This window comes from Paroedura picta, chromosome 1, assembly GCF_049243985.1.
Source record: "Paroedura picta isolate Pp20150507F chromosome 1, Ppicta_v3.0, whole genome shotgun sequence".
NCBI classification, from domain to species: Eukaryota; Metazoa; Chordata; class Lepidosauria; order Squamata; family Gekkonidae; genus Paroedura; species Paroedura picta.
Genome location: NC_135369.1, coordinates 9,715,838 through 9,732,231, shown reverse-complemented (window position 1 = coordinate 9,732,231; position 16,394 = coordinate 9,715,838).

Sequence of the window (16,394 nt, the reverse complement as noted above, 5' to 3'; positions counted from 1 at the left end):
GAGTTCCTTGACTAGCAGAGCCAATTAATTGTGAAGCTTGAGTCTCCTGTCTCCAAATTACACTTCATCTTCTCTGTCTGTCTTGTCGTCCAGGCTTACTCCAAGCACAGAAAAGATGAGCCAACAACAACTGAGGGGAGCCAGCTGCTGCTGCTGTAGCTGCTGTGGTGGCAGAAGTGGCAGCCGTGGTGGGTGCTGCGGTGGAGGATCTTCCTCATCTCAACTAAGCCAGAGAAGTGGAGGATGCTGTGGAGGATGCTGTGGTGGTAGAAGCACAGGAAGTAGCAGCTGTTGTGGGGGTTGTGGTGGCTGTTGCGGTGGCAGAAGCAGCAGTGGCTGCTGTGGAGGAGGCTATTCCCAAAAGAAGCAGCTGAAAATCCCTTCCCAGATGATGAAGTAGATGCCTTCAAGATGGATCAGAACATCAGTGTGCAATAACCACTACACAATTCAAATCCCTTCTTTTCTTGCAAGGCCTATTTGAGTCATACCTCCCAATCCTGCAGAATCAGAACTACGAAGAGTTATCTGAAGAAGTGAAAGCTCAGACCCAACTGCTATGTTCCTTAGCCTTCAAGATGCTATTGGACTCTTGTCTACTCCCAATCCTGTTTGAATATTTTGGTTTGTGAAGACATTAAAAGTTCATAACATGGAAATCAATATAGTCTGTGGCCTTTCATCTGTCTTCTAACATGAACCCATAGATTCATAGCCCACCTCCACACACACGTGCACACCAATACGAGGTATGAGCTATCCATTATCTTTTGACTTCCTTCCTCATACCCCTGGAAGTGGGGGCTGGGTGGGGGGTTTTCTGCCATGTTTAGGATTTTTATATCTTTTAGTGGGGATTTTAATGGGGTTTTATGAGACTTTGTAACCCGCCGCAAGCCGGCTTCAGATGTGGCAGGAAATAAATTGTAAAAATAAAAATAAAAATAAAAATAAAAATAAAAATAAAAATAAAAATAAAAATAAAAATAAAAATAAAAATAAAAATAAAAATAAAAATAAAAATAAAAATAAAAATAAAAATAAAAATAAAAATAAAAATAAAAATAAAAATAAAAATAAAAATAAAAATAAAAATAAAAATAAAAATAAAAATAAAAATAAAAATAAAAATAAAAATAAAAATAAAAATAAAAATAAAAATAATAAAAAAAAATAAATAAAAATAAAAATAAAAATAAAAATAAAAATAAAAATAAAAATAAAAATAAAAATAAAAATAAAAATAAAAATAAAAATAAAAATAAAAATAAAAATAAAAATAAAAATAAAAATAAAAATAAAAATAAAAATAAAAATAAAAATAAAAATAAAAATAAAAATAATAGGAAGCGTAATATCAGGGATCCTTAACACACACATGATTGGTGGAGAGAGATGAATAACCTTGGGCTATTATGCAATCACAGTTTCCCCCCAAAGTCAGTTCACTGACGCTGTTAAATTGCCTCCTTTTAAATTGCCCCTTTAAAAATATGCATTTTTTTTGTATACTGTAGTAGACTTAGATAAATGATTATGCATTTGAGAGAGCTTTTCACAAGTTGATGGTACTTTGTCCATTGCACTAGGAGCTCATTGTTAGGCTATGGTCAGCAGCAATGTCACCCGACTGACACATGCTTCTCGCAAAGCCTCATGGGAATCATAGTTCATGGGCTTTCTGTTCATCCATTGGTGTAAGACAGCTCAGGAAAGGAGGCAGAAAACACAGTAATGTTTATGCATGCCATAAAAAGTGTCCTGGAAGTGGCGTGAAGGAAAAAGCCGTAGCAAATCAAGTTTACAATACTGCGAGTAAATGATGCCGAAAATGTGTGCTCGCTGCCATGAGGGGTGAATGTCTTACAGAATCAAAAATACTACGATGGGTTTTCCATGGCAAAACCCGTGCCACAGGCAGACTTTTTAAAAGTCTTTTTTTGCAGTTTTTAGCGAGGTTTCCTGCTGTGCATAATAGCCCCTCATCAACATTTTGGGCAACAGCTCCTGTTTTACAAACCTCCTATAAAGTTCAGATTGCATTAAGTGAACAAAATTCCTCAGTCCCTCAGGTGCTGTCGCTTTTGAGCCAAGGCAACATGAACAAAAAGAGATCTAAGATTTGTGTTCTTGGTATGATGCTTGAAAGCAGCAGCCTCTAATATAGAGAACTGGGTTGGATTCCCCATTCTACCTTCACAGGTTGCCAGCTGGGTGACCTCTCAGATCTCTCTATGCCTCACCTCTCTCTTAAGATGTCTGTTGGGGAGACAGGAAGAGTAGATGACTGTAAACCAGCTTGCTGTAGTGGTTAAAACTTGTGGATTATAATCTGAAAATCTGGGTTTGATTCCCCACTCCTCCAGATACAGCGAGCTGGATGACCTGAGATAGTCACAGTTCTTTCAGAGCTTTCTCTGCCTCACCTACCTCACAGTTTGTCTGTTGTGGGGAGAGGAAGCTATTGTAAGCTGCTTTGAAATTTCTTTGAGGAGAGAATATCAAGATTTAAAAAACCCAAACCTGAAGTACTGTGTGCAGTTCTGGAAGCCTCACTTCAAGAAGGACATAGATAAAATTGAAAGGGTACAGAGGAGAGCGACGAAGATGATCTGGGGCCAAGGGACCAAGCCCTATGAAGATAGGTTGAGGGACTTGGGGATGTTCAGCCTGGAGAAAAGGAGGTTGAGAGGGGACATGATAGCCCTCTTTAAGTATTTGAAAGGTTGGAGGAGGGCAAGATTCTGTTTCTGTTGGCTGCAGAGGAGAGGACACGCAGTAATGGGTTTAAACTTCAAGTACAACGATATAGGCTAGATATCTGGAAAAAAAATTTCACAGTCAGAGTAGTTCAGCAGTGGAATAGGCTGCCTAAGGAGGTGGTGAGCTCCCCCTCACTGGCCGTCTTCAAGCAAAGGTTGGATGCACACTTTTCTTGGATGCTTTAGGATGCTTAGGGCTGATCCTGCGTTGAGCAGGGAGCTGGGCTAGATGGCCTGTATGGCCCCTTCCAACTCTATGATTCTATGATTCAAACTACTACTAATTATTCTTTTTCTAACTTCTTCTTCCTCCTCAATTTTTTCCAATATGATATATATTCAGTCATACAATTCTTCAGAGATGGCTATCACTCAGTTATGAGGATCAGCGTTCACACATGACACCCATGGTGACACATATCATATCATGAAACGCATCTGGAATTCCTCTCACATTCTTGAAGTGTCTGCTGATTTTTGATGGATAATAGGTTGGACTTAATGGGAAGAAATGTTCACATCAGGGGAAAAAATATTAACTGTAATCCACTGAGACCTGAACCCTGCCCTATCCTGAGGACTCAGGTAACATGCAGCAGAAGTCAACTCCCGTCATCAAGGTTAATAACTTCATAGCTGCTGCTGCCCTGAAGGTTGCCTTCTTATTAAAATGTTTAGAGAAAACACCAGTGGAATGAGAACAGACGTTTAAGCATGGAGTTTCACCAGGAATTCACCACTGATTTTAATTTTTCACAATGGGTTCAAAGGCAGGTCATGATGGACACATAAAGACAAAGGTGCAAACACACCAATAGCCCTTTCTTTATATCTTTTATTGGGTTTTTCAGCCTCCCAGCCCCCGAAGGCAAGCAGCATATTCCAGCCCTTCCAGATGATATTGACAACCTCCTGCAGGTGGCTCACAATTTCCGCCATTTTAACCCATGACAGCGGGAATCACACAAAATGGACTCACCTCGACCGTTTATGCACTGGAGGTTTCATACCAGGCTGCAGGTTGGAGTTTTAGTTGTGGCAGGTTGCCCCACCTCTTCCTGCACCCACATGGGGGAGCATTTGACCTGGTGCACCTCATCCGCCCTCAATTTGTGCTCCTGCACGGGAGCTGGGGTAGTAAAGTTCCCAGTGCATAAACGGTCCTCCTGGTAATGCACGATCCCCCCAGGAGATAACCCATCTGCAAGCAGCGGGAAGAAGGTTTGGAGGCAGAAACACAAAGTAGCCTATGTCCCACTTTTGCTCCTGCCCTCCTCCTTCCATTCTCTGCCCAGCGAAGGCGGCAGACTCTGTCCCCCGTGCAATTGCAAACTTCATCAATCTCTTCTTAGGTTTTCCTTAGTGCATGCTTCCTGTCCTCTTCAGTCCTCACCCTGTCTCTTCTGCTGCTCTCTTCCTCCCCCCCCTCCCTGTGTCAGGATCAGTGCCTGCTCGCTGCCATGAATTATTAGGTTGGCCTGGGTTCTTCCATGTTTGTTTAGCCTGCATTTTACCTTTTGCTTTTTGGGTCTCTTGTAACCTCGACCCTCTATATCAGGGGTAGTCAAACTGCGGCCCTCCAGATGTCCATGGACTACAATTCCCAGGAGCCCCCTGCCAGCATTTGCTGGCAGGGGGGCTCCTGGGAATTGTAGTCCATGGACATCTGGAGGGCCGCAGTTTGACTACCCCTGCTCTATATTTTTAGCTGCTTGCCTGAAATCGAAACTTGTCTGCTGTGCCTTGTTATCATGATTTGCTGTGAACTATTTGTCTTTTGAACCGGCTAGTAAGGCCTGCTTTGTGTAACAAAAGTAGTTATCTTGTCAGTGGGCGCCGGGCTGCCCAAGGACGTGTGAGAAGGAGCACTCCCCGTTTATTGCACCTGGTACTTGACACCCTGCTGCTCTGCCAGCCCATTGCAGTGCACAATTACCCCGGGGACAAATAATGCAGGGACTTGTTGGAACTGTGCCCATGACACATTTGAGTCGAAAGAGTTGGTTCTTGCCAGTAAAAAAGCCCTTCTTGATAGATGGGAGTCCAGCAAGTATAAGTACACTTGTAAGGTGAAAAATGTCTTCACAAGCCACAAACTGTCAGAAGGCATCCCAAAATCTTTTGAGATCACATCATCTGGCATGACTTTAGTTGCCCTGGAAACACTGGAACAATTACTGTAATGGTTCAGGTGACAGAAATGGTGGCTGAAGACTCAACACAAAAGCGAAATCTCAAGAGGATCTTTAATTAAAATTCACAAGCCATGTTCGTTGATAAGAACTTCTCCTTGAGCGGTTTCATTTGGTCTCTGCTGTCTGTATCCCCAGTAATCACTCTGTTTTCAAATTAATGAACGTCTCACCTTTTTATCAGTGCTTCTTCTTCAAGAGCCTCAATTTCCTTCTTAGGGTTACCAAAATAGACAGCCTCCTCTTGGGAATTAGATTAAGTAGGAGGAGAATAGGAAGGATTTGCTAAGCAGCTTACATTTGCCTTGCCTTCCTCTGCCCACAACAGACACCCTGTTTGGTAGGTGAGCTCTGAGAGAACAGCTCTGTGAGAACAGCTCTAAGAAAACTATGACTATACCAAGATGACCCAAATGATTGCACATGGAGGAGTGGAGAATAATACCTGGTTCTCCAGATTAGAGATCACTGCAGAGCTAAGAAGGTGGTAACTTGGATTTTCCACCGATGTATACCAGCATTTTTCCCATAAGTGAGCTCTCAAATCAGGAAGATATTCAACTTTATATTGAAAGAAAATATAAATGGACAGAAACGCATACACATGCGCACTAAAAGCACACAAAAACAGAGTATTATTATTGTTGTTGTTGTTGTTACTGTTATTATTGTTATTGTTATTTTATACCACCGTGAGCCAGTTATGGGAGCAGTGGAATAATAACAATAACAATAACAATAACAATAACAATAACAATAACAATAACAATAACAATAACAATAACAATAACAATAACAATAACAATAACAATAACAATAACAATAACAATAACAATAACAATAACAATAACAATAACAATAACAATAACAATAACAATAACAATAGAAACATCCATACAATTTAAAATCCCCATAAAACAATTAAAAGAGTTTACAACCTATGGGAAATGGCAGCGACCTAATATAACCATTCCCCTTGTCCCGGGCATCGGTCAGTGTAGATGAAATAGTAACTGGAAGCATAACATAAGATGGAATAAAACCGGCTAGAGGATTAAATTAGTATGAGGAAGCAGGGAGGAAAGAGGGAAAGCTTTTTTAGAAAAGCATGGTAATTAGCAGTTTTCACCTACGTATTATTCCAATATTATCTGTATTCATTGCTTGGTTAATTATGCAGCTTGTGTCTAATTAGCCCTTCCTGGCAAATCCCCCCCTCCCGCATATATATATAACAATGGAAGAAATTAGTTTCTATGTAACTGAAGGAGTATGCATCCAGAAATGCTAAGTCTGTTGATGCTCCCTATTCCCAAAACTAAACTATATAGGTCTTGGTGGTGCCACCAGATTCAAACTTCATTCTCACATTCTCTACCAATCTGTAGGTTGATTTACTGCCATTAATTGCATCTGTAAGCTAATAAACTGCCATTCACAGATCAGTACGCTAATTTACTGCATGCTAATTCATCCTAATTCACTGCCATTCATAGTCCTTGACTGCCTTTAATCCAGTCTCAGCTATAATCACCCATTTTCTTATGCATGTGACTAGCCCCTCCAAGCACTTACCCCCCCCCACCCTCTCTCTATCTATATGTAATAGCTAATGAAAATTTGTTTCTTTGTATCTGGAGAAATGAACCTTCGCAAAAAATGCTTATTGGTGTGGGACACATCTTCTGGCGCACCTCGTCAAACGGAAATGTAAATGGATGTGATATCTGTTGTCCCTCCCATAAAGTACCCCAGAAGATGAGGAGGGCCCATCCAGCAACAGCAATGGCTCCTGGGGACTAGGTAGCTGCTGTGCTACCCAAGGGGCCGAGGCAGCGGCTGCCCTGTCTCCAAAGCATTTGAAGTGGCTGCACTGTCCCCTGGGGAACTGAGGCAGTGGCTACCCCACCCCCAAGGGGTCGAGGCAGTGTCTGTCCCAACCCTGAGGCATTCTCGGCAGCCATGCTGGGCGCTGGGGCCTAGGCAACTGCTGCTGGACCTACTAGGGCTGTGGCAATAGTTGCCCCAACCCCAAGGTCTTCACAATAGCAGCAGTGGCAGAGGAGCAGGTAAGTGTCAGACGTTGCAAGAACTCACAACTACCTTCTTAAGTATAGTAAGGTTTATTGAGAAGCACTTCATACATCAAGACTGGTGAAGTCAAATCTGGTTTGCAGCCAGATTTGCTTCTTCTTATCAATACATTTCTCCCGCCCAAAGCTTGAAAGATCCCAAGGGAGGGGAGAGAGCAAGAGGATACACATGCAATTAAAAACAGTGTTGCTTTCACATGGCCTTGGCTGTCTCCACTCTTGATAGCGAAAGGCCCAGCCGAGAGGCCCCCACTGGAACACATTCAGAGATAATGAGTACAATAACATATATTTCACTGTCTACTACAAGCATGATTACAGAGCCTAGAGCCTCCAGGCACCTAGCAATTAAACTGTCATGGAAGAACTTGGGCTAATATATGGCAGGGTTTCTATAATCCTGACAGTAAGCAGAATAGGGGAGGGTGAAAGGGAAGGGAGTATGTGTGGGTGCATATGTGTGCATCTGCACACATATGCAAGTTTGCTTACTTGGATGGAGGGAGGTTGGGAAACCAATAGGTAAAGGGGGAAATGGGAGGGGTAAGTGGAGGGAGCATCTGTGTGTGTTTGGGAGTGAGGGAAGGGACAGTAAGCAAGGAGGAGGTTGGAAAACCAACAGGTGGGGGGGGGAAATTGGGGAAGGAAGGGAGTCTCTATATTTATTTGTGCATGTGTGTGTGTTTGTGAGGGAGCAAGACCTGACCAAGTTGAAAGGGTACAGAGGAGAGCGATGAGGATGATCTGGGGCCAAGGGACCAAGCCCTATGAAGATGGACAAACTCTAATGGAAGATGCAGAGAAAGCAGAAAGGCTTAGCGCCTATTTTACATCTGTTTTTTCCCCCACAGGTCAAAGTGTTTAGGCACATCTAGAGATGGCTGTAGCCAAAGGATACTGTCTGGGTGGCAGGTTGACATGGATAGAGAGGCTGTCGAGAGGCATTTAGCTGCACTGGATGAGTTCAAATCCCCTGGGCCGGAGGAAATGCACCCGAGAGTGCTCAAAGAACTTTCCGGAGAACTTGCAGAACCCTTGTCCATCATCTTTGGGACCTCTTTAAGGACTGGAGATGTCCCGGAGGACTGGACGAGAGCAAACGTTATTCCGATCTTCAAAAAAGGGAGGAAGGAAGACCCGGGAAACTACAGACCAGTGAGTCTGACCTCTGTTGTGGGAAAGATAATGGAGCAGATATTAAAGGGAGCGATCTACACACATCTGGAGGACAATTTGGTGATCCAAGGAAGTCAGCATGGATTTGTCTCCAACAGTTCCTGTCAGACCAACCTGGTTTCCTTTTTTGACCAAGTGACAGGTTTGCTGGATCGTGGAAATTCGGTTGATGTCGTTTACTTGGATTTTAGTAAAGCTTTTGACAAGGTTCCCCATGATGTTCTGATGGATAAGTTGAAGGACTGCAATCTGGATTTTCAGATCATTAGGTGGATAGGGAATTGGTTAGAGAACCGCACTCAAAGAGTTGTTGTCAATGGTGTTTCATCAGACTGGAGAGAGGTGAGTAGCGGGTACCTCAGGGCTCGGTGCTCGGCCAGGTACTTTTTAACATATTTATTAATGATCTAGATGAGGGGGTGGAGGGACTACTCATCAAGTTTGCAGATGACACCAAATTGGGAGGACTGGCAAATACTCCGGAAGATAGAGACAGAGTTCAACGAGATCTGAATACAATGGAAAAATGGGCAAATGAAAACAAGATGGAATTTAACAAAGATAAGAGTAAAGTTCTGCATCTGCATCAGAAAAATGAAAAGCATGCCTACTGGATGGGGGATACGCTTCTAGGTAGCACTGAAGAAGAAGAAGAAGAAGAAGAAGAAGAAGAAGAAGAAGAAGAAGAAGAAGAAGAAGAAGAAGAAGAAGAGTTGGTTCTTATATGCCACTTTTCCCTACCTGAAGCAGGCTCAAAACGGCTTACAGTCGCCTTCCCATTCCTCTCCCCACAACAGACACCCTGTGGGGTGGATGAGGCTGAGAGAGCACTGATATCACTGCTTGGTCAGAACAGTTTTATCAGTGCTGTGGTGAGCCCAAGGTCACTCAGCTGGTTGCATGTGGGGGAACGCAGAATCGACCATGGCATGCCAGATTAGAAGTCCGCACTCCTAACCACTACACCAAACTGGCTCTCCAAACCACTACACCAAACTGTGTGTGAACGAGACCTTGGGGTACTTGTGGATCGTAAACTAAACATGAGCAGGCAGTGTGATGCAGCGGTAAAAAAGGCAAATGCCATTTTGGGCTGTATCCACAGGGGCATCACATCAAAATCACAAGATGTCATAGTCCCATTGTATACAGCTCTGGTCAGACCACACCTGGAGTACTGTGTGCAGTTCTGGAGGCCTCACTTCAAGAAGGACGTGGATAAAATTGAAAGGGTACAGAGGAGAGCGACGAAGATGATCTGGGGCCAAGGGACCAAGCCCTATGAAGATAGGTTGAGGGACTTGGGAATGTTCAGCCTGGAGAAAAGGAGGTTGAGAGGGGACATGATAGCCCTCTTTAAGTATTTGAAAGGTTGTCACTTGGAGGAGGGCAGGATGCTGTTCCCATAGGCTGCAGAGGAGAGGACACGCAGTAATGGGTTTAAACTACAAGTACAACCTCCTGAGGAAGCCTGTTCCACTGAGAAACCACTCTGTCAGGAACTTCTTCCGGATGGAATTTCTTTTGAATTAATTTTATCCCATTTGTTCTGGTCTGTCCCTCTGGGGCAAGAGAGAACAATTCTGCTCCATCCTCCATATGGCACACTTTTAAATACTTGAAGATGGTTATCAGATCCCCTCTCAGTCGTCTCCTCTCTAGGCTAAACAAACCAAGCCCCCCCCCCCCACCCTTTCTTCATACATATTGGTCCCGAAACCCCCCACCATCTTTGTTGCCCTCGTCTGGACATGTTCCAGTTTGTCAACATCCCTCTTCAACTCGGGTGCCCAAAACTGAACACAGTACTCCAAATGAGGCCGAACCAGAGCACAGTAAAGCGGTACCATCACCTCCCGTGATTTGGACATGATATTTCGTTTGATACAGCCAAAAATCCCATTTACCTTTTTAGCCACCAAGTTACACTGCAGACTCATGTTCAATGTATGGTCTACTAAGACTCCTAGATCCTTTTTGCAAATGCAACTGCCAAAACAGGTCTCCCCCATCTTATTCAGTTTTTCCTACCTAAATGCAGAACTTTATATTTGTCCCTATTGAACTTCATTTTATTCAGTTTAGCCCACTTCTCGAGCCTATAAAGATTATCCTGTATTCTGTTGCTGTCTTCAGTTGTGTTTGCTAGCCCTCCCAGTTTAGTATCGTCTGCAAATTTAATAAGAATCCCCTCTAATCCCTCGTCCAAATCATTTATAAGTATGTTGAACAACACAGGCCCCAGGACAGATCCTTGGGGCACTCCACTTGTCACTCTTTTCCAAGAAGATGCTGAACCATTAACAAGTACCCTCTGGGTACCATTTGTCAACCAGAATATCATGTGGAACCTTATCAAAAGCTTTACTGAAATCCAGATAAACTATGTCCATGGCATTCCCCTGATCCAGCAAGGTAGTCACTTTCTCGAAAAAAGAGATAAGTTTGGTCTGACATGATTTGTACTTGCGAAACCCGTGCTGAGTCTTCGAAATCACAGCTCTCAGTTCCAGCTGCTCAAGGACCGCGTGTTCGATTATTTGTTCCAAAATATTGCCAGCTACAGATGTCAAGCTGACACGTTGATAATTACCCGGATCCTCCTTTTCCCCTTTCTTGAAGATGGAGACAACACTTGCCCGCCTCCAATCATCTGGCACCTCACTTAAAACAGGGCTCTAGAGATAGCTATGCTAAAGCAGAAATGAAATGAAATTAGCAGTTCAAATGAAATGGAATTACCGACTCAAAGAGTAAGGGAGGATCACACAGAGATGGTACAATTAGAACAGATAAAGTTGCATGATGAGCTAGGGGTGGCAGAAGGGCAGCCCAATAGTCCTAAATTAAAATCTACCTCAGACGCTGGCAAACAAATGAATATTTTAAGGAAGAGAGGAAACTAAAGAGCAGGAGGCACTTCCTGAGGAAGAGCACCCTACTATTTCATCTGCATAGACAACGCCTCAGGGAGCTAAAAGGGAGCATGTAGGACCATAAAGATCAATGACAAAATGCTCCATGCATGGCATGAGATGGGAAATAGAGCAGGAGCAGAACAAATTGTGAAGGGTGAAATAATCGATTAAATGTCATTCATTCGTTCATTCATTCATTCATTCATTCATTCATTCATTCATTCATTCATTCATTCATTCATTCATTCATTCATGTGATTTATACCCCATCCCTCTCATACAATAGCTCGTGATGGTTCACAAAGTCCTCATTAAAAAACCCCATTAACCCCCCCCCCACTAAAAGGAAATACCAATACAATACTGAAAAACCACAGCAAGCAAGGCAAAAAATAACTCTATCCCCACACCCAAGACTGATACACCCATTAACGGGGAGGGGGGGCTACCTGGCAATAACCAACATGCTAACACCAGCCCTAGGGAGGCAGAACATAATCTTCCTTGATGTTTGAATCCAGTGGCCTCTTGGAGATCGACAATGGGTTATTCTGGCTATAAACCCCCATGTGCATGCACGCTTCTTCAGATAAAACCTTGATGGTCTTTGACTTGCAGGCTTAGGCATACTAGGATCAAGAAATGGCACTGAGTCTCATATGGCTTTCAAACTGTCCACAGCTTTATTAATGCTAACATGGAGTGTTGGCCAAAACAAGGAGATAGAACCAGCCAGAATTGTGGTCAGCCAAACATCCATGCCCCTTACCCATCTGCTCAGTTTGGTGTAATGGTTAGAAGTGCAGACTTCTAATCTGGTATGTCAGGTTCGATTCTGTGTTCCCCTACAGCGCTGATAAAACTGTTCTGACTGAGCAGTGATATCAGGGCTCTCTCCGACTCACCCACCTATAGGGTGTCTCTTCTGCAGAGAGGAAAGGGAAGAAGACTGTAAGCCGCTTTGAGCCTCCTTCAGGTAGAGAAAAGCAGCATATAAGAACCAACTCTTCTTCTTCTTCTTCTTCTTCTTCTTCTTCTTCTTCTTCTTCTTCTTCTTCTTCTTCTTCTTCTTCTTCTTCTTCTTCTTCTTCTTCTTCTTCTTCTTCTTCTTCTTCTTCTGGTAACCTGCATTACTTCATGCAGTCCCTAGATTTAAGTGATGGTTGTCTTCCCCAGCGAGATGTCCCACCCGGGTGCCAATTAATTTATAACCTTCTTCATCTCGCCAGAACCATCTGGTCCTGCAAGCCTTGATACCATCCCCAGCTGGGTATGGCCTTGCTTATGGTTCAGACACCTCAATGGAGGCCCCTAAACCATGGAGTCAGAAGCCTGTGACCCTTCTCCCTAAACGAACTCAGGCTCGTCTTCTTGTCCAAATCCACCAGCGGTGACAACATAAAATACAAGAAGTTGCATGTAATAACCCATAATAACAAAATAAACACAACCATAATGGGAGGGAAGGTGGTTATGCACTTAGCTCGACTGTGGAGGGATAGGGCAGGTGCTGAGCACAAGGCTCAATAAATAGCCCATGCTCGCCACCCTGCCTTCATGGTGGCTGCATGCGTGAGCACACAAGTGTGCTGTGTCCACTCTCGCCCACGTGTCTACTGTGTCATCAGAAGCTTGGGTAAGTCCCATTTGCCTTTAATGGTGCAACTGACTCCAACTTCATTAGAATCATAGAATCATAGAGTTGGAAGGAACATCATGGGTCATCTAGTCGAACCCCCTGCACTATGCAGGACACTCACATCCCAACTGTTCATCTACTGTAACCTGCCACCCATTTGCCTTCACAAAATCAGCCTCTCCGTCAGAATGCTATCCAGCTTCTGTTTAGAAATCACCAAAGATGGAGAACCCACCACTGCCCGAGGAAGTCCGTTCCACTGAGAAACCGCTCTAACTGTCAGGAACTTCTTCTGGATGTTTAGACTGAGTTTCTTTTGAATTAAATTCATCCCATTGGTTCTGGTCCATCCCTCCGGAACAAGAGAGAACAACTCTGCTCCATCCTCTATATGGTAGCCTTTAAAATATGAGGTTGATCACTTGTCCCTTAAACCCCTGTCTCTCAGGGCTCCTTAAGATGAGTGATAAGAGAATATGGATAGCCATATTGGTCTGAAGTAGCACAATAAAATCAGAGTTCAGTAGCTCCTTTAAGACCAATGAGCTTTGGAGGAAGAGTCTGCCTCAGTCTGAGGAAGATTGCTTGCATTTGAAAGCTCATGACTTGAATAAATCTTTGTTGGCCTTAAGGGTGTTACTGGACTCTTAAGGGTGCTACTGGACTCTGGAGGCCACTTTGGGACATAAATAATCTGACCCTAACTACAGGGATGTTCTCAAGTGAGCTGTAGGAGGCCGTGGTTCAGCCTCTGCTGAAGAAACCATCTTTGGACCTGCAGGACCTTGCCAGCCACAGTTCCACTGAGCCACTAAGGCAGAGCTGTCCTGCCTGGCCTGTGGTTGAGGCCAAGAAATGACATCAAAAGTCTGGCCTCCCTACCTGAAATGCCCAATACACTAATGACACATGAATGATCAAAGGACACACCTATGCGCTCCCTCCCTCTAAAGAGAAAGAAGAAGAAGAAGAAGAAGAAGAAGAAGAAGAAGAAGAAGAAGAGTTGGTTCTTATATGCTGCTTTTCTCTACCCGAAGGAGGCTCAAAGCGGCTTACAGTTGCCTTCCCCTTCCTCTCCCCACAACAGACACCCTGTGGGGTGAGTGAGGCTGAGAGAGCCCTGATATCACTGCCCGGTTGAGAGCCGTGCTGAACCGTGCTGGTTAGGGGGCATCCAAATGGAAATCGAAACAAACAAACAATAAAATATTTGAATGGGGGATCGACGGATGGACGGGATTGCTGCCCAGAGGGTGATGCTAGCAAACCAAACCACCTCTGTTCATCTCTGGTCTTATATATCGCTTGGCAGCCTATTTCAACCTATTGACCATGGAGGTACTCTTGAAATGTTTCTCCGGCTTCGAGGAACACCAGAACTGGTGCAATTTCCCTTCAGAAAAATGGGCGCAGAACTAAGAGGCAGGAGCCAGCCAGCCAATCAATCAATCAATCAATCAATCAATCATCTACCATTTCCATTGTGGAGAAAGAGACTATGTCATATCCACCCGCCGGTCTTTGACAGGAGTATTGAGTTAGAGGTTTAACCGAGGATCACCCCTTCCTCCTTGTAGTGAAGTTCCTGACATTCTTTCTGAACCTTCCCCCCTTGCCTAATTGAAAGGTTTTCAGATCCTGAGAAGCTCTCCCTCTCCTGCTGTGAGAACCCGCTCTTATCTACCTGTGTCCTTGGTCTGCCTAGTGGGTGTTGGATATTTATTGCTGAAAACAAAAGGCAGGGCAGAATGGATGTCCCCTAGGAGAAAGAAACTCACTGGCAGTCTTCAAGCAAAGGTTGGATGCACACTTTTCTTGGATGCTTTAGGATGCTTTGGGCTGATCCTGCGCTGAGCAGGGAGTTGGATTAGATGGCCTGTATGGCCCCTTCCAACTCTATGATTCTATGATTCTATGATTCTATGATTCTATGTTTCTATGATTCTATGATTCTATGATTCTATGATTCGCACCTTTTATATCAAAACCCTTTCCCTATGTGAACCCATCTTCCTGCCTAAACTGCCCCCCTATATGTACCTTCAAGGGTGCTGCCTAAGCTTGTCTCTGTCAATGCTTCCCTGCTCCTACCATGCTTTATCTGGTTTATCCTGTTTCACCTTATGGAACCCTTCAATAAAGACTTTCTTCTTAGCACCACATGTGTTTGGAGCAGTTCTGTGCGAGGGGGTCTCTTCTGGTCGAGTGGACCAGCCTACGGTTTGTGCCAGACTAGGCCTATGGAGCAACAGGGGAAAGGAGTCAGTGACGTCTAGTGATGTCAGCGGCCATATGAACTTCTAGGAAAGACTACAGACCTCCTAGTGAGCTCTCATGTAACCCCAGGGTTCCCGTGAACTCTGTTTGGTCCTGTGGAGTCACCATAAATCACAACAATTTCCACCTTCCATTAGTGATGTGAAAGACTTCTAACATGATCCTGAAGATTAGCTTCTGGTAGACAAAGCTAATCTTGATCAACCCATCTTTGAGGCAGATATAAGGCAGCTTCGTGTACACTCACATAAAACCAGACTGAGCTCTTAAGCTCTCAAACTGGAAGTGGGATTTGGTTTTAATGTGTTTAGGAAGAACGTGTGAACAGGGTTCAAAAAGAAAATTCCCACAGGGCCTGCAACATATTTAATCTGGGCGCATGAGGGAGGAATCTGGGTCAGGTAGGCCACAGTGTCCCTCCCGCTAATTTAATTCATTATTTGAATTATAATATTCAAACAACTGACAGTGTTTAAGCTGTGTGGTTGTGGGGTAAATATCGGGACCCACATCCACAAACAAACGTTTAACCAAAAGAAAACATTCTTGGTTGCACCAGAACAAAAAAATGCAGGGTAATGGGAAGATCAGGACAGGCTGCGGATTCTGTAACAACCCATCGGCCTCCTTAAATTGTGCCTCGTTTCCAAAACCGGATATCAGGAAACAGTATAAAACATCCCATCCTCTCGAGATTCTCATTCATTTTGCCTATACGTGCGAAGCATCTTCTCAGCCTTCAGCTCGGTAAGTAAGTGGACCTTTCTTCTCTTTACTGTCAATGGATTTACCGGGTCAAGAAAGCTATCAAAAGAAGACATGACCTGATCTAGCCGTGCTTCTCGTTTTTCCGATTCATCCGTGGATCAGAATGTATTGACATGAATTTGCGGGGGTTCATGGGCTGCCTCACCTCCCTCACAGGGTGTCTGTTGTGGGGAGAGGAAAGGGAAGCTGAATGGAAGTTGCTTTGAGACTCCTTCGGGTAGAGAAAAGCAGCATATAAGAACCAACTCTTATTCTTCTTATTCCTCTAGAACTGCTAGTGAGATGAAGTTTCTGTTTGTTTTTTTTTCAGATTTGCTATGAATGCACCACTGTGGTGTACTGGTTAATTGGCAGAATCTACTCTGAAGAACTAGGTTTGATACCCCAGTCCTCCATATGAAGCCGGCTGAGTGACCTAGGCTCAGTTGCAGTTCTCTCAGAGCTCTCCTAGTCCCACTACCTTACTAAGGGAGAGGAAGGGAAAGGTGTTTGTAACCTGCTTTGTCTTTCCTTCAGTTATTTAAAGGTAGAAGATAAAAATTAACTCTTTGCCTCCTCTCTTGGAGGTT